The sequence below is a fragment of the Cherax quadricarinatus genome, chromosome 60, assembly GCF_038502225.1.
Source record: "Cherax quadricarinatus isolate ZL_2023a chromosome 60, ASM3850222v1, whole genome shotgun sequence".
In the NCBI taxonomy this organism is placed as follows: Eukaryota; Metazoa; Arthropoda; class Malacostraca; order Decapoda; family Parastacidae; genus Cherax; species Cherax quadricarinatus.
In genome coordinates, this window is record NC_091351.1 from 7629389 (window position 1) to 7649224 (window position 19836).

Consider the following 19836-nt stretch of genomic DNA (forward strand, 5'->3'; position numbering starts at 1 on the left):
AGAAAATGACGTAGTGGAGGCAGGAACCATACACAGTTTTAAGACGAGGTTTGATAAAGCTCATGGAGCGGGGAGAGAGAGGGTCTAGTAGCAACCGGTGAAGAGGCGGGGCCAGGAGCTAGGACTCGACCCCTGCAACCACAAATAGGTGAGTACAAATAGGTGAGTACACAGCAAGGCTGGACTTAGTATTCACCTTGAGTAGTGCAGATATCGAGGACATCACATATGAAAGACCCCTTGGGGCCAGCGACCATGTGATTTTAAGCTTCGAATACACAGTAGAGCTACAACTGGAGGGAGAAGCAGGAAGGCCAGGACGAATGAAGCCAAACTACAAGAAAGGGGACTACACAGGAATGAGGAACTTCCTGAACGGGGTTCAGTGGGACAGAACTGGCAGGGAAGCCAGTTAATGAGATGATGGAATATGTAGCAACAAAATGCAAGGAGGCTGAGGAGAGGTTTGTACCCAAGGGTAACAGGAATGATGAAAAAGCCAGGATGAGCCCATGGTTCACCCAAAGGTGCAGGGAGGCAAAAACCAAGTGTGCTAGGGAATGGAAGAAATATAGAAGGCAAAGGACCCAGGAGAATAAGGAGAGCAGTCGTAGAGCCAGAAACGAATATGCACAGATAAGAAGGGAGGCCCAAAGACAATATGAAAACGACATAGCAGCGAAAGCCAAATCTGACCCGAAACTGTTATAAAGCCACATCAGGAGGAAAACAACAGTCAAGGACCAGGTAATCAGGCTAAGGAACGAAGGAGGAGAGACAACAAGAAATGACCGTGAAGTATGTGAAGAACTCAACAAGAGATTCAAAGAAGTGCTCACAGAGGAGACAGAAGGGGCTCCAGAAAGACGGAGAGATGGGGCACACCACCATGTGCTGGACACAGTGCACACAACCGAGGAAGAAGTGAGGAGGCTTCTGAGTGAGCTAGATACCTCAAAGGCAATGGGGCCAGATAACATCTCCCCATGGGTATTGAGAGAGGGAGCAGTGGTGCTGTGTGTACCCCTAACAACAATATTCAATACATCTATCGAAACAGGGAGATTGCCTGAGGCATGGAAGACAGCAAATGTAGTCCCAATCTTTAAAAAAGGAGACAGACATGTAGCACTAAACTACAGACCAGTGTCACTGATATGTATAGTATGCAAAATCATGGAGAAGATTATCAGGAGAAGAGTGGTGGAACACCTAGAAAGGAATGATCTCATCAACAGCAGCCAACATGGTTTCAGGGACGGGAAATCCTGTGTCACAAACCTACTGGAGTTCTATGACATGGTGACAGCAGTAAGACAAAGAGAGGGGTGGGTGGATTGCATATTCTTGGACTGCAAGAAGGCGTTTGACACAGTTCCACACAAGAGATTGGTGCAAAAACTGGAGGACCATGCAGGGATAACAGGGAAGGCAATACAATGGATCAGGGAATACTTGTCAGGAAGACAGCAGCGAGTCATGGTACGTGGCGAGGTGTCAGAGTGGGCACCTGTGACCAGCGGGGTCCCACAGGGGTCAGTCCTAGGACCAGTGCTGTTTCTGGTATTTGTGAACGACATGACGGAAGGAATAGACTCTGAGGTGTCCCTGTTTGCAGATGACGTGAAGTTGATGAGAAGAATTCACTCGATCGAAGACCAGGCAGAACTACAAAGGGATCTGGACAGGCTGCAGACCTGGTCCAGCAATTGGCTCCTGGAGTTCAATCCCACCAAGTGCAAAGTCATGAAGATTGGGGAAGGGCAAAGAAGACCGCAGACGGAGTACAGTCTAGGGGGGGCCAGAGACTACAAACCTCACTCAAGGAAAAAGATCCTGGGGTGAGTATAACACCTGGCACATCTCCTGAAGCTCACATCAACCAAATAACGGCTGCAGCACATTGGCGCCTAGCAAACCTCAGAACAGCATTCCGACATCTTAATAAGGAATCGTTCAGGACCCTGTACACCGTGTACGTTAGGCCCATATTGGAGTATGCGGCACCAGTTTGGAACCCACACCTAGCCAAGCACGTAAAGAAACTAGAGAAAGTGCAAAGGTTTGCAACAAGACTAGTCCCAGAGCTCAGAGGTATGTCCTACGAGGAGAGGTTAAGGGAAATCAACCTGACGACACTGGAGGACAGGAGAGATAGGGGGGAAATGATAACGACATACAAAATACTGAGAGGAATTGACAAGGTGGACAAAGGATGTTCCAGAGATGGGACACAGTAACAAGGGGACACAGTTGGAAGTTGAAGACACAGATGAATCACAGGGATGTTAGGAAGTATTTCTTCAGCCACAGAGTAGTCAGTTAGTGGAATAGTTTGGGAAGCGATGTAGTGGAGGCAGGATCCATACATAGCTTTAAGCAGGGGTATGATAAAGCTCACGGTTCAGGGAGAGTGACCTAGTAGCGATCAGTGAAGAGGCGGGGCCAGGAGCTAGGACACGGCCCCTGCAACCTCAACTAGGTGAGTACAACTAGGTGAGTACAGTTCCCATACTTACTTAAGCCAACTTGTAATCCTGTAGTGAAGCTCTGTAGTCTCTCTCTCGAGACAGATCAACTGCCCATCATATTAAAATATGTGTTTCTCACATTTAAAGTGACAATTACTGGACTAAATTATAGGCCAGCATCTCTCTGCTGTGTATACTGACTGTCGAGTAGATGATTTTTTCAGATAAATCTAGAACTGATTCAGAGACAGTAATTTTAATATAGTGAGACATAAAACAAGAAAAGATAGGAATGGGTGGACTGCATCTTCCTGGAGTGGAAGACAGTGATTGACACAGTCCTCCATCAGAGACTGAAACCACTACTAAAAGAGAAAACCATAAGTATCCGGGGCCCAAGACTGTTCAACAGCCTCCCACCATGCATAAGGGGAATCACCAATAGGCCCCTGGTTGCCTTCAAAAGGGAGCTGGACAGATAAAGTCGGTGCCGGATCAGCCGGGCTGTGGTTCATACGTTGGACTACGGGCGGCCAGCAGTAACAGCCTGATTGATCAGGCCTTGATCCATTTACCTGGAGTCCTGGTCCTGGACCGGTCCGCGGGGGCGTTGATCCCCGGAATACCCTCCAGTAAACTCCAGGTAAGAGAAGAGGCAGGAATAAAGGGCGACGTCCTCCGTTGGATCCAGAGATGATCTAATATAAGAGTAATAGTAAGGGACGAGACATGATACACTATCATGTCTCGTCCCCCACAATTGTTGATGTTTCCAATGGATTTCTATGACTTCCCAGAGGAAATCGAGTCTCACTTGTATTTCATTGCTGAGACTTGGATAGGCTGTAGGAGTGACCCAAAATGGACCGAAGTTAAATCCGAAAAAAAATGCAAGGCCATGCAGAATAATGAAAAGGGAAGACCGGAAACGGAGTTCAGCCTAGGAGAAGAGAAGCTACAAAAACCAGAAAAAAATTATAGTAATCGGGAATTAACATAACATTAAACATTTGACCATCAGTGTATACCAGATGCTTGAACTTTGTTGACAAGCACGCACAGTGAAATTCTAGCCAATTTCTAGAGAAATAAATGTTTAAATTAAGAATTATGTATGACACATGAGAGGTCTATCTCATGTTAGACAATTCTCACACCTTGAATCCTCTGCCTGATGAAACACCAGCAGAAACCCGAACATGGCCAAAGATTTGCAACCAGGTTAGCTCCTTAACTGAGAAGAAGGCCATCACGACTCGCGAAATAGTAACGATTGCAAGCAAACCACAGAACGGGTGGAGTTTGAACCCAAGGCGAGTGAGTCGTAAAACTCCAGGCTAGTGCGTTAACCACTAGGCCAGCCGGATACGATAAGATTCATTCAACCAAGCTTAGCAGCTTACGCACTGACCTGCAGTTTACGACTCTCTATCTACGGGTTCAAACTCGATCTGTTCCATGGTTTGAGAAGAAATCAGTAAAGGGAGAAACTGAGAAACAAAAACAACTGTGCCTGTCAACGCTGTGGGAGTGACGAACTTGGGGAGACATGATCACTACTTACAAAATATTACGAGAATATGAAAAGAGCAAATAAGAACCATTTAAGTTCACCTTAAAGGATGGAGAGGGATGTTGCAGGTCGCTCACGTTTGGAAGGAAAATTAGAGTGAGTGATGGTGAATGTGTTTTCTTTTTTGGGTTTCTCTCCCAACCATTTATTGGTTCTCTGCCTCATCTGATTTCCTCCTACCCTCCTCTTCCTCCTCTACCTCCTCCTCCTCCTCCTCTACCTCCTCCTCCTCCTCCTCCTCTACCTCCTCCTCCTCTTCCTCTTCTTTCTCCTCCTGCCGACTCATCGGCGTTCTTCCCTCCTGCGCCTCCTCTTAGTCTGCCTATATCAGCACATTTCAATTATGACATTCCCTTAATAACAGACTTTTTTGACTCAGCATTTCTAATCACTACGGCTGGCGGGGCGCGAAGATGCATTTTTACTTTGCTCTCTCAATCATTATTTTTCTTTAATTAGAGTTTTTAGACTATATATATATATATATATATATATATATATATATATATATATATATATATATATATATATATATGGACGGGAGCTCAAACCGTGGACCACAGTTCGAATCCGTGTCCTTTCGTCTGTTCATTCAATGATAGTCGTTCATTACGACTTATCTCGAGTTTATGGACTATTTGGTTATGGGGGGAATAATAGTAAATGTACCGTGAAAGCTTCAGGAGCTGTGGGAAGAGACGGGAGAGTCAGTTTTTGCTGTTCATGCAGACAAATCACGGAGATGCTGAAAAAAATGATCTTCCTAACGTAGGCTTCGTGGCTCAGTAGTATAGTTTTGGGCTTAATATTTGCCAGGACCACAGTTCAGGGCCTTGTCCATTCTTCTGTTTATTTATTGACAAGAACACGCAAAGGCGATCAGTTGTGTACTCCAACCTCCAGCTGAGGTCCTATGCAACAGATAAAGTATGTTTATATAATGTTAAATGATTAACTCTGGTATAGGTCGTATCATCTGGGGGTCGAGCAACAGGTCAGGAAAGCACTACTTTGGAAACAGAGTTGCAAACGAGTAGAATGGAGTGCTAAGACTAGGAATTGGGCTGGACAGGTGCATGAGTAGTTGAGCGTAACACCTACTGCGATGCTCCTGTTTTTCTCTTTTCCAGTGATGGAATTTGGATCAAGAGACTAGATGTTGTGAGGCAGTGTATCCCCTCTCTTGTCAGGTGTGTTCACCGGAGTGGGAGTTTGTTCATCATGGTCAGTGGAGAGGAATTTTTTCCGTGTCTTCAATATCTGCGAAGACAGGTAGTGGCAAGCTTTTTTTTTTCATTATAATTTTGGCAATAGCATCTGGTCTCTATTGTCGCCGTTAGAATAGTTTAATGAGGAATGGCCACGCATGGCTTCTTTATGACTCTATTGTCCTAGTGATATGTTAAGGTTTGATGTGAATTCACTCGTTGCTGACTCGACAGTTTTCCTTTTGATTTTGCAATTGGTTTTGTGTGTGTGAGAGAGTTGCTTCTTTCTAATTTATAGTGTAATTGTGGTTTTATCTTATGCTGGAGCAGGTCTCAACTTTCCTGTGCGTGTCTAAGATCTCGTTTTCCACGATCCGTTTATCCAGACTGTGACCCGTCTAGCCTATGCATACAGTGTCACTGTTGATGCAAAGGTGACTGCAAATCCTCCTGTGTAAAGCTTCACTCGTTTTTTCTTATGAACTGTGTCTGTGTTTCTCTGTTTATTGGGGTAGATGTAATGCCGATTCTATGGCTTTCATGATTTTTTTTATTTCTTAATGAATAAGATTAATCGCGTCTTGTCAAATGCTTTTTCTTCTTTGGGTTGAAGTAGAAATTTTGGTGAATTATCTTCAGTCTAATATAAGCCATTCCGGGAACCTCAACTCTTTGAAATAACTCTTAACGGTTTCCCTTTTAGCGATCCACTTTCCTCGGGCGGTAGATACTCTGGGCTCTTAAGAAAAGATTTGACTCGGTGCTTTCATCGACGTGAGTGACGTCAGGTGACATGGTCACCTGAGGTCACATATCTTGTCTGCCGTGTGAGTTGGTTTCCTGTACTGAGAATACCAATTGGTGAATGTTCTTCGTGACTATTACAATGAATGAAGTTCGTCGTTAATCTCCCGTTGAGAACACAAAAGATGGTCATAGTTGACCTGTGTGCCGAAGTATCGATTTTTTTTCATCAGCCGTGTCCCATCAAGGTAATGTGACCCACAAGGAAAAAAAATCGTTCACCATCATTCACTCAGTAGCTGTCTCGTGAGGAGTGTGCAGCCATCACAGGTCAGATGACTCTCAGAAAAACAACATTGCCATCTATCCTTCAGAATGCACTGTACTTCCCACCTCCAGGACTCGAGTCCACCCCATTCATTCCCCAGAATCCCTTCATAAATGCTAGTGAGCTCGCGCTGCAATAAGAAAATATTAGTGAAAGAATTTATTGATGGTGCAGTTCAGAGAACCATTTGAACTGTGGTGTCGGTACTCTTCTAGCAAGACAGCGATTGAGTGAATAACAGTAAATGTGTTTCACTTTTATTTGAATCTCCCTATCATGGTGAAAAACAGCCTGTGTGTGTGTGTGTGTGTGTACAGATTTATGCACTTCCAAGTCATCCTATTTTGTTCCATCGTCTCTAAATCTCCAGAACCACCTCAGTCCCTCCTCAGCCCTCTGGATAATATTATTAGTAACTCCGCACCTCCTAATCTCAGTGACGAATTCTCTGGATAATATTCACACACTGCCCTCAGACACGATATCTCCATTCCAGTCTCCCACTCGCTGCAACATTCACAACCCATGCTCCACACCCATATAAGATTGCAAGTGCCACTATACTCTCATACATTCCTACTCTCATACATTGCATTTGCTTCAGATGGGTCTATGAAAGATGAGGTGAATCATAGAATTGATGAGGGGAAAAGGGTGAGCGGTGCACTTAGGAGTCTGTGGACACAAAGAACTTTGTCCTTGGAGGCAAAGAGAGGAATGTATGAGGGTATAGTTTTACCAACGCTCATATATGGGTGTGAAGCATGGGTGATGAATGTTGCAGCGAGGAGAAGGCTGGAGGCAGTGGAGATGTCATGTCTGAGGGCAATGTGTGGTGTGAATATAATGCAGAGAATTCGTAGTTTGGAAGTTAGGAGGTGCGGGATTACCAAAACTGTTGTCCAGAGGGCTGAGGAAGGGTTGTTGAGGTGGTTCGGACATGTAGAGAGAATGGAGCGAAACAGAATGACTTCAAGAGTGTATCAGTCTGTAGTGGAAGGAAGGCGGGGTAGGGGTCGGCCTAGGAAAGGTTGGAGGGAGGGGGTAAAGGAGGTTTTGTGTGCGAGGGGCTTGGACTTCCAGCAGGCATGCATGAGCGTGTTTGATAGGAGTGAATGGAGACAAATGGTTTTTAATACTTGACGTGCTGTTGGAGTGTGAGCAAAGTAACATTTATGAAGGGGTTCAGGGAAACCGGCAGGCCGAACTTGAGTCCTGGAGATGGGAAGTACAGTGCCTGCACTCTGAAGGAGGGGTGTTAATGTTGCAGTTTAAAAACTGTAGTGTAAAGCACCCTTCTGGCAAGACAGTGATGGAGTGAATGATGGTGAAAGTTTTTCTTTTTTCGGGCCACCCTGCCTTGGTGGGAATCGGCCAGTGTGTTAATAAATATATATATATATATATATACAGTGGACCCCCGCTTAACGATCACCTCCCAATGCGACCAATTATGTAAGTGTATTTATGTAAGTGCGTTTGTACGTGTATGTTTGGGGGTCTGAAATGGACTAATCTACTTCACAATATTCCTTATGGGAACAAATTCGGTCAGTACTGGCACCTGAACATACTTCTGGAATGAAAAAATATCGTTAACCGGGGGTCCACTATATATATATATATATATATATATATATATATATATATATATATATATATATATATATATATATATATATATAATATACACACGTATGCCGTGATGGATATTCAAACTAAAACTCAGGTTTACTTGTAAATTCTGCTGTATTTCCTGTATGACTTACAGATTTAATATTAACATTAGAATCGTATCGATATTAGCAGGCAGCGCCTCCTCTACCCCCCTTCTCCCTTCCCCCTATCCTCCCCCTCCCCCTTATCCTCCCCCTCCCCCCTATCCTCCCCCTCCCCCCTTCCCCCTCCCCCTTTCCTCCCAACCATTTCTGTGTCGCGCTAATAACCTCTAACTTTTATATAATATTGTACACCTGGAATTAAAGTTATTTCTCTGCATTTGGCTCTTGTGAACGTATTTACTGGAGCTGTTGATCGTGAAGTCGTACTGATGCTGTACTCGCCAGTTTGTGGCTGTAGGGGGGGTCGAGTCTCGGCTCCTGGCCCTACCTCTTGCTGCTTGCTTTACGCTTTCTCTTCTGGCCTCATATGCACTGCCACACCTGTTACTGAAACTATGTATGAAGCCTGTCTTTATTACTTCGTCGTCAAGGTCATTTCACTCCTGTCCAACCTGAAGCTGAAGAAATACTTCATGACATCTCCGAGTCTCCTCGGTGTCTTTAACTTCCAGCTGTAAACATGTACCTACTTACTGCATCTCAAACAATCTATTCCTGTCTTCCAAGTGAAGTTCTCTAAACATTTTTTTTATGTTGTTATCATGTCTCCTCTAATTCTTCTGCCCTCTGGTGTTATCAAGTGCACTTCCTTTAGCTTCTCCTTGTATCTCCTTTTCTTTAATTCTGGAACTAATTTAATTGCATACTTCTGCACTTTCTCCCGTTTCTTAACGCGCTTTATCTATTGTGAGTTCCAGGATGATGTTGAATATTCCAAGGTAGTCCTGACATATGTTGTATTTGGGCCATGAATGTGTGTGTGTGTGTGTGTGGTGTGTGTGTGTGTGTGTGTGTGTGTGTGTGTGTGTGTGTGTGTGTGTGTGTGTGTGTGTGTGTGTGTCGAAACAACTGTAATAAGCAATCGCAACTTCTTCTTAAGGAAGAGTAGGGAATCAAGTCAGCGTAGGCTGTCTACGAGCTCTCGACTCGACCTTGACAGCCTTGCTATTAGAGTGGAAAGCTTGCGTCTGCCTGTACCTGGTTCGATTCCCAGTAATTCCATTCCCAAAAAAAAAAGATCTCATTTGATTATTATTAAATTCTAGCGACTCGAATCTTCAGTACAAACACTTGAGCCACGCACCACTTTTTTGTCACCATTCGCTCTCTCAGTATTCTACCAATTCACATTTCAGAATTACTTTACAGTAAATCTGGCAACACTTTTTGATTGTACATATAAATGGTCTCTGCCACTCCTTAGCAACGTTTCTTCTTCCACACCAACTTTTCCATTACTTCATTTCTACCTGCTTTCAACGCTTCAGTTATCATTCTGCCTCATTTCATCTGTTATTTTTACTATCTACTTCTCATTTTGCTCCATGCATGATTTTTTCTTGCTTCCATTTCATCATCTACATTTAACAATTCTTAGAAATTCTCTCATTCTCACTAAGACTACTACCTCATGATCTAATTTCTCATCACTGTCTCCCTTAACTGATACTTTTCTCCCTGGTCTTTCTCATTTATTTCTCAAGTATTTTCTTAATCTCGGCAAAATTTCCTAATAATACCTCACCGTTCCTGGATTTTTTGTTTTGTTTTTGCACTCTTTTTTTCACTTCTCTTCCGTATGTACTTCCCTTCATCCTACATCAACATTCTACCTTACCATCGTTGTTAACTTATCATTCCACCAGTCATTCCTCTTCCTTCCAGCACCCACCCTTATGCAACCATAAACATCTCAACACACCACCAATAATATATATATATATATATATATATATATATATATATATATATATATATATATATATATATATATATATATATATATACACACACACACAGGATTCGAACCCACGTCCAAGTGGACACTGGATGCAGATTGGGAGCATTTGTTTTTTATGGATAGTAGGAGAAAATGGGGCAGGAAAGATGAGGTTAGAACAATATAGTTCATGCTGTCCAGATTTATTTGTTAATATATTGGGGGTGAGAATTGCAGAATTGTTGATAAGCATGGTTTTGCTAATTTACTTTCCTTCTTGACTGGCTTGGTCTTGCTTCTCTTAGAGAGAACCTTCTACTCTTGTTTCTCTCTCTCTCTCTCTCTCTCTCTCTCTCTCTCTCTCTCTCTCTCTCTCTCTCTCTCTCTCTCTCTCTCTCTCTCTCTCTCTCTCTCTCTTTCCGTCATCGCCTCCTGCTGATCATTCTCACGCCGTGGGCCGCTATTCTTCCCGGCAAACAACTCAGGGTTTTGCCATATTGATCGAGCCTGCAACATTTGATCCTCTGTCGTGAAAAATGAAGTTAATTTGCAGCGCAGCGGCGGCACGGAGCCACGGCGCTGCGTCCGTTGTCGGTGGAGGGAGATCTCCAGAAACACCGCCGCCGCTGCCGCCTCTGATGATGCAGCCTCCGCTGCCGTTGTAGCCGCTGCAAACGCCGCTACTGTCGTAGCCGCCGACTACCCAGCCGCAATCTACGACTCGGTAGCGGCCGCTGACGAGGCTGTTACGGCTACTTGCAGCGTCCACTCGCGCAGAATGAGAGAGAGAATCTAATTTTTCTAGACTTCTGGGATGTGCCTGGAGTAGGCCTACTCTCAGATTACGGAGTAGGCTCAGCTGAGCCAAGCTGGCGGGCCGAGGAGAGAGAGAGAGAGAGAGAGAGTAGAACGCAACAGCGGGAGGGGGGGAGGAGGTCAGTGCAATAGTTGCATCGCCCCTTTTTTGCATCCTGCATTGAGTTTTTGCCCTAGGATAGGTGGGTGGGGGGGAGGAGGGGGCGGCCGACTTCATCATAAAGAGTTGCCGTTCTTCGTCTTGATGTCCTCGGCGCCCCTTGCCACGCCCCATACGCCCGCACGCCCGCCCGCACGCCCACACCACCTTAACTCTGCCGCACATCTTCCCATCTATAACCAGTCGGGCGCATTTTAGATCCAGATATAGGCGTTCATAGTTGAATAAATTAAGTTCCCAGGAGATGGTGAGTTGCCAGAAACTGCCAGAGTGAAGAGGGACGAAGAGCAGGGGGGAAAAAAGAGGGAGGCAGAGAGAAGGAAGTGGAGAGAGAGAGAGAGAGAGAGATAGAGAGAGAGAGAGAGAGAGAGAGAGAGAGAGAGAGAGGAAATGGGGGAGAGGGGGAGATGGCCAACGGAGGGTCAGCTACACTGTGATTATGATTGCCGGTTTGCTAATGAAGTCAATAAATATTTTTGCGGCCTGGTTCTCTGCCTCGTGTGTACTCTGAGAATAGCGAAACAGGTGATTTTGCCCCGTTCTCACATTTGTCCAGAGGAAAATGTTTGATTTACTCCGAACCTTGTTGGCATTTTTGGCCAGAATGTGTATTTGAGTTCAGGAAGACTTCATGGCCCATGGTTCGCCTCCAGCTCCCATGTTACCCAGTGTTGGGTTTTAATTATACCATGAGCAAGTTGGGCTGCGCACTGCAAGGTAAAGTTTGTGTATGGTCGTGTGTTGGAAGAGCGTGGAAAGATGCTGCGAGTGTTGCCGCTCCTTGTGGCTTACGATGTATGTAAATTGGATTTTTTTTTTATCCCTTACGAAGTGCTGGTACTCTTTCGCGGTGCTGGTACTCTTCCGAAGTGCTGGTGCTCTTTCGAAATGCTGGTACTCTTTCGAAGTGCTGACACTCTTTCGAAGTGCTGACACTCTTTCGAAGTGCTGACACTCTTTCGAAGTGCTGACACTCTTTCGAAGTGCTGACACTCTTTCGAAGTGCCGACACTCTTTCGAAATGTTAACACACTTCTGAAATGTTGACATTCTTTCGAAATGCTGACACACTTTCGAAGTGCTGACATTCTTTCGAAATGCTGGCACACTTTCGAAATGTTTACACATTTTCAATAGTATTATACCATTTTCATAGGCTTAAACACTTTTAAAAATTTAATATGCATCTGAAATGTTCTTTTGAAAATACAATTAACTGCTATCCTGTTAGCTGCAAAGGATGTGAAAAGTGCCGGAAACCAGAATTTTTCCCAGGGATTTAATCCTATCGGAAAGAATATGCAAACTACCATTGTTAGTGCATTTAAAAAGGGGGGGGAGGGAATCTCTCGCCGTGAGGGGGGTGAGAGGGGTGAAGGGGGGAGACCCTTGCTGGAGCCTTGTACTTTCTTCTCTCGAAGGAGCTGTCTTGATATCGGTTGAGAAGTTTTATTCCGAGGAAGTGGAATTATTTTTAACCCTTCCTAGGATCGAAGATGGTTATTTCTTATTAATCCAGAGGTTATATGACCCCTGAGGTTTTAGCGTTCCCCCCCCTCAAATAATAATTATTGTCCGTATGGCTTCGACTCCCATCTAGTCTGTGTGTGTGTGTGTGTGTGTGTGTGTGTGTGTGTGTGTGTGTGTGTGTGTGTACTAACATAGTTGTGGTTGCATGGGTCGAGTCACAGCTCCTGGCCCCGCATCTTCACTGGCCGCTACTGGGTCACACTCCCTGCACCATGAGCTTTATCATACCTCTTCTTAAAGCTATGAATGGATCCTGCCTCCACTACTTCGCTTCCCATACTATTCCGCTTCCTGACAACTCTGTGACTGAAGAAATACTTCCTAACATCCCTGTGATTCATCTGAGTCTTCAACTTCCAACTGTGTCCCCTTGTTGCTGTGTCCCATCTTTGGAACAATCTGTCTCTATCCACTTTGTCAATTCTTCTCCTCCTGTGTGTGTGTGTGTGTGTGTGTGTGTGTGTGTGTGTGTGTGTGTGTGTGTGTGTGTGTTCTCCTGTTTTTACTCACCTATTTGTGGTTGCCGGGGTCAAGTCACAGTTCCTGGCCCTGCCTTTTTGCTGATTGTTACTCCACTCTCTCCCTACTCCAAGAGTTTTATTGTGTACTCACCTAATTGTGGTTGCAGGGGTCGATTCACAGCATCTGGCCTGTGTGTGTGTGTGTGTGTGTGTGTGTGTGTGTGTGTGTGTGTGTGTGTGTGTGTGTGTGTGTGTGTACTCGCCTAATTGTACTCACCTAATTGTGGTTGCAGGGGTCGAGACTCAGCTCCTGGCCCCGCCTCTTCACTGATCGCTACTGGATCCTCTCTCTCTCTGCTTCCTGAGCTTTGTCTTACCTCTTCTTAAAACTATGTATGGTTCCTGCCTCCACTACTTCACTTGCTAGGCTATTCCACTTGCTGACAACTCTATGACTGAAGAAATACTTCCTAACGTCCCTGTGACTCGTCTGAGTCTTCAGCTTCCAGTTGTGACCCCTTGTCCCTGTGTCCCCTCTCTGGAACATCCTATCTCTGTCCACCTTGTCTATTCCCCGCAGTATCTTGTATGTCGTTATCATGTCTCCCCTGACCCTTCTGCCCTCCAGTGTCGTCAGTCCGATTTCCCTTAACCTTTCCTCGTACGACATTCCCTTGAGCTCTGGGACTAGCCTTGTTGCAAACCTTTGTACTTTCTCTAACTTCTTGACGTGCTTGACCAGGTGTGGGTTCCAGACTGGTGCTGCATACTCCAGTATGGGCCTAACATACACAGTGTACAGTGTCTTGAACGATTCCTTATTAAGGTTTGCCAGGCGCCCGTATGCTGCAGCGGTTATTTGGTTGATGTGTGCCTCCGGTGATGTGCTCGGTGTTATGGTCACCCCAAGGTCTTTCTCCCTGAGTGAGGTCTGTAGTCTTTGTCCACCTAGCCTATACTCTGTCTGCGGTCTTCTTTGCCCCTCCCCAATCTTCATGACTTTGCATTTGGCTGGATTGAATTCGAGAAGCCAGTTGCTGGACCACATGTCCAGCCTGTCCAGGTCTCTTTGCAGTCCTGCCTCATCCTCGTCCGATTTAATTCTTCTCATCAACTTCACATCATCTGCGAACAGGGACACTTCAGAGTCTATTCCTTCCATCATGTCGTTCACATATATCAAAAATAGCACTGGTCCTAGAACTGACCCCTGTGGGACCCCGGTCGTAACAGGCGCCCACTGTGATACCTCTTCACGTACCATGACTCGTTGCTGCCTCCCTGTCAGCTATTCTCTTATCAGTGTGTGTGTGTGTGTGTGTGTGTGTGTGTGTGTGTAAAGATCTAGAGAAAATTGTATTAATGAATACTAGTCAAAAAATGGACAGCAGAAGAAAATAGCATATAGGAAAAAAATAATATTACCTCTCCGAGGCTGTGGGTTTCTTGCTGGTGTAAGAAAGCAGTAACAAGCCGCGTGGCCTGGTAGCTAAAACTCTCGCTTCACACTGCGAGTGTTCGGGTTCGATTCCCGGCGAGGGTGGAAACAATGGGCGTGTTTCCTTACACCAGTTGTCTATGTTCACACATCAGTAAAATGGGTACCTGGGTGTTAGTGGACTGGTGTGGGTCGCATCCTGGAGCAAAACTGACCTAATTTGCGGGAAATGCTCAGCATAACAAGCGGCTTTCTATATAGTAGTATGTCACTGATTTCAGCTATGGTTTGTATACCTTGTACATGTACTTGTAGAAATAATGATATGATCAGTCTGATTTTCACAGTGACAGCAAAAAAAAAAAAAAAACACTGGACATATTTTTTCGTATAAATTTTTTTTTTTTTGCGAGCCAAATCTGCAAATTCTGGGTTAAAAAAAAATTAAGGTAATTCCCCCCACTCACGCGCGTGCGCACACACACACACACACACACACACACACACACACACGTACGTCACCAAGACACTGACTAGTGGGATGCCAGACGATAGATGAAATAAACGTGTCGCTTTATTCCCGGGCCGCAGCACCGCCGGGCAAGGCGCCAGACATCAGCGGGCGGCTGAGTATTTACAGTCGCCCACACCTGTCCTGGCTGGTCTTGGCAAGGTAAAGGGGTTAACGGGTGACCAAAAAATAGGGGGGACTATTAAGACCAGGAAAGTCTTAGCGCCTCTTAGGTCTTTATCAGCTCTGTTGGCCTTTGAAGCTGCCATTGCTACTGCAGCCTTAATGGAATACTTGACGGTATCCTTATTGCCTTACTGAAGTCTCGCAGCTCAGGCTGATGGATTTCATCACACTGTAGGCTATCCTGTATGATGGAATATAACAGGGAAACATAGAATAGGTCGCAACACATTTCTGATGTATGCAGTTTTGCTAAATCAATCTCTCTCTCTCACTCTCTCTTTTACACCGCCTAATCCGTCAATACGTATCGCTTCAGCTTTCAAGCCTTAACCTCTCCCAACGGGAAATAGGCCTCTGCCCTGGGAACATTCAGGAAATCTCCTACTCCATGCACAGCCTTGAGAGTATGTACAACGGGGAACAAAAGGCCAGGAACTAGCTATGAGAGGCAATTGAATGTCATTGGTCTCTAGTCTGGACTCTAGCAAACACTAGGCGATCTTTCAAAGGCTAGATCGTACAATACCAAGGTCATGTAACAGCCAGGTCTTTCAACAGCTAGGTTCTATAATAAGGTCTTAAAATAGCCCGGTCCTATATGAGCTAGATTCTATAACAGCCAGGTCCTACAACAGCCAGGTCCTAAAACAGCCAGGTCCTATAAGATCCTAGAACAGCCAGGCCCTATAACAAGGTCATACAACAGCCAGGCCTTATAAGGTCCTACAACAACCAGGTCCTATAACAAGGTCATACAACAGCCAGGTCTTATAAGGTCCTACAACAACCAGGTCCTATAAGGTCCTATAACAAGGTCATACAACAGCCAGGTCTTATAAGGTCCTACAACAGCCAGGTCCTACAAGCTCCTACAACAGCCAGGTCCTATAACAAGGTCATACAACAACCAGGTCCTATAAGGTCCTACAACAGCCAGGTCCTATAAGGTCCTACAACAGCCAGGTCCTATAACAAGGTCATACAACAGCCAGGTCTTATAAGGTCCTACAGCCAGGTCCTGTAAGGTCCTACAACAGCCAGGTCCTATAACAAGGTCATACAACAGCCAGGTCTTATAAGGTCCTACAGCCAGGTCCTATAAGGTCCTACAACAGCCAGGTCCTATAACAAGGTCATACAACAGCCAGGTCTTATAAGGTTCTACAACAGCCAGGTCCTATAAGGTCCTACAACAGCCAGGTCCTATAACAAGGTCATACAACAGCCAGGTCTTATAAGGTCATACAGCAGCCAGGTCCTATAAGGTCCTACAACAGCCAAGTCCTATAACAAGGTCATACAACAGCCAGGTCTTATAAGGTCCTACAACAGCCAGGTCCTATAAGGTCCTACAACAGCCAGGTCCTATAACAAGGTCATACAACAGCCAGGTCTTATAAGGTCCTACAACAGCCAGGTCCTATAAGGTCCTACAACAGCCAGGTCCTATAAAAAGGTCATACAACAGCCAGGTCTTATAAGGTCATACAGCAGCCAGGTCCTATAAGGTCCTACAACAGCCAGGTCCTATAAGGTCATACAACAGCCAGGTCTTATAAGGTCCTACAACAGCCAGGTCCTATAAGGTCCTACAAGAGCCAGGTCCTATAACAAGGTCATACAACAACCAGGTCTTATAAGGTCATACAGCAGCTAGATCCACTAATAAGCTTATTCCTCACTAGTTGAAGGCTTTTACCTCCCGTCCAGCAAGCCGCCACCGCTGACCCCCCCCCCCCTCTCTCTCTCTCTCTCTCTCTCTCTCTCTCTCTCTCTCTCTCTCTCTGTCAAACACACAAATTCCTAAGTCTCTCTGACAGTAAAAATACGGGAATCCCACAACCCTTGTGTGTCAGACCTCAATCTGGTGATCACTATAAAACTGTATCGCCACTCTTTTTTCATTTAATCCCAAAGTTTGTTTCCCCTTGACGAAGTTTGGACGAATAAGGCGATAAATAACGCGAAAAAATGTCTTCATATATATATATATATATATATATATATATATAAATATATATATATATATATATATATATATATATATATATATATATATGTATGTATGTATGTATATACATATATATATATATATATATATATATATATATATATATATATATATATATATATATATATATATATATATGTTGTGCCCAATAGGTAAAACTGATCGATTAGCGAGGACTCGCAGCAATGGTTTCAAGTTGGAAAAATTCAGATTCAGGAAGGATATAGGAAAGCACTGGTTTGGTAATATATATATATATATATATATATATATATATATATATATATATATATATATATATATATATATATATATATATATATAATATATATATTGTGTGTGTGTGTGTGTGTGTGTTTGTGAGTGTGTATTGCGTGTATCATGTGTGCGTGAGAAATGATTCATGATTTAAAGCCATGGAATTGTTATTTTCGTAAATTTTGCAACAAGGGGAAAAAGATTTGTGTCTAGTGTTTTTCAATGAAGCGTTTTGCAACTTGCAAAGCTAGCATTCACCTAATCAATTCTGTGCTAGAACAGTAATAGCGGCAGATGTTATAATTAATGCTGCGGTTCACTTGTAGACAATGGACAATATTTTAATCCCTAAAATAGGGATTCGAGTATATTTAATGTATATACTGAGCTATGTACTCGTCCAGGTGTATATACGAGATGTGAGTAGTTTTAGTAGTATCAAGGTAGTGATAGTAGACTAGTGGGATGGTCAGTAGGCATAGACAGAACTGGAGCTATACTGAGGGGAAAGGCAGGAAGTTATCACTGAGGGAGAGGCAGGAAGTTATTACTGAGGAGAGGCAGGGAGTTATCACTGAGAGAGAGAGAGAGAGAGAGAGAGAGAGAGAGAGAGAGAGAGAGGGAGAGAGAGCGAGAGAGAGAGAAAGTTATCACTGAGAGAGAGAGGCAGGGAGTTATCACTGAGGGAGAGGCAGGGAGGAGCTGCGTTGATTGCTGCCATACGGCGTTGGGGGTCTCACAAATTGTACGTTTTAGATGCATAGGGGGGAGGCGAGAGCGCTCCTGGTCCAGTGAACTTCGTCAATTTTTTTCTTTTATTAACCCACTCAAGTCGAAGATATAACCCTGGGTTAGCCACATGTTCTCTGAGGTCACCTGCTTCCTGTTATCTACCTCCTTATCTGGGTGTGTTCTTCAGGTGTGCTGGAGAACAGAGCCTGATTGTAGTGGTGGCTGAGGCTGTTCCATCGGCCGAAGAACGTGAGAGGGAACGCACTAAGTGAAAATTCTCGACTTTATCCACTATTGACGCAGTCTGCAAAATAAGTTCATAATTACTTTGGTCTCTGGATGCATAGGAGACGGGGGAGGGCGGCTGAGGGAGACAAATGGGGTGGTGGAGAGGACAGGGAGGAGTTGTGGATCGGGGAAGCAAATGAGAAGTTATAGGGATGGGAGATATTTGTAGGCAGCCAATTCTCTATCTTGAGAATTGTGCGTGTGGAGATCAACGATCTGGCAGCAAGGTCGACTGACGAGGAAGTTCTCATACAAGCAAGGTCGACTGACAGCTATGTCCACAAATGTGCTCATTCTCCCGCTCTGGCAGATGTAACCTCCCCCCCCCCCGTTTATTTCGTTATAGTAGCTTAATTAAACGTAAATGTAGGTTAATTGATGTTACCCTAACATAAAACAAACCTATAATAACGAATGTCAAATGACTTTAGAGGCTTTGATCGGGCGAAAATAAACGAACTGCAATGCTTATTCAAACGACAGCCCTGTTAGGTAGACATACTGTAGGGGCAATAGAAAGGGAAAGAAGGAAAGATACCAAGACGAATCTCTAATATCGTATCTGTGTCCTTTTACCAATTAATGTTGGGTAAGAGGACACAAGTGCAACTAATATGACATTTTACTGTGGCAACGTTTCGTTCTCCAGGAGTTTTGTCAAGCGAAACGTTGCCACAATAAAATGTCACATTAGTTGCACTTGTGTCCTCTTAGCTAATATATTGTCGATAATTCTACCAACAATATTACAAGATCATTAATCTTCTACTTTCTCTTTAGTTCCTTAGGTACTTCCTCACCCTTCTTTCCTCCCCTTTCTCTTCACTTTCTTTCCTTGGCTATCCTTTCTCGCTTCATCCGTGTTTACTATTGCATCTTTGGGCTACTCCAAGGAGGCGTGACAGCTGTCTGATGCATATTCAGCCTCATATGATTTACACGTATACGAAAACATCTAGCCACGAAAACGGCATTCATGCGTGCAAAGAGTATGTTTACTCTTGTGTGTTTCTCAGTGAGTGTGCGCATGCATTAGAGAGTATACACCTGGTTATGCTTTTAACAGCTTTTACAAGGTTGCTTTCTCGTTAACCCTGCCGAACCTGCCCTTTATATGATGTATTAAGTCTGGTTCTACCATGGACACGGGCGCTGGATAATTTATCCGATACTGTGTCCCCAAAACTCTGTGTGTCGGCATCTTTATATAAAAACAGGTTTAGGAACAGTTGGAATTACCCACGCAGTTGTGTGTAAATTGTGTCACATGTTAAATGGCATGCAACTCCGACAGATTCATAAAAAAAAACACGTGTAACACCTGCATTTCATAACTATGAGGACTATCGTTAACCAGTGGAAAAAAAAAAATCCCGTTTGGTTACATGTCTTCATAATAATAAGGACATCGAGATGTTGTTGCAAGTGAGTCTTATTCAAATGACTACTTTGTTGCAGCCTGTGCTCATGCTGGATGTTTTTAATAAAGGGGCTTTGTACTGCTCAGTCACTGTCTCGATCCCCAGTAGAACTCGCACAATTTACTGTATTTTTATAGAC

At 44.2% G+C, this 19836-nt stretch overlaps 1 protein-coding gene across 6 annotated transcripts in view; it reads left to right on the plus strand.

Moving 5' to 3' along the window:
• dati (datilografo) overlaps positions 1–19836 on the plus strand; it is a 1344633-nt gene that overhangs the window by 517763 nt on the left and 807034 nt on the right. The window lies entirely within an intron of this gene.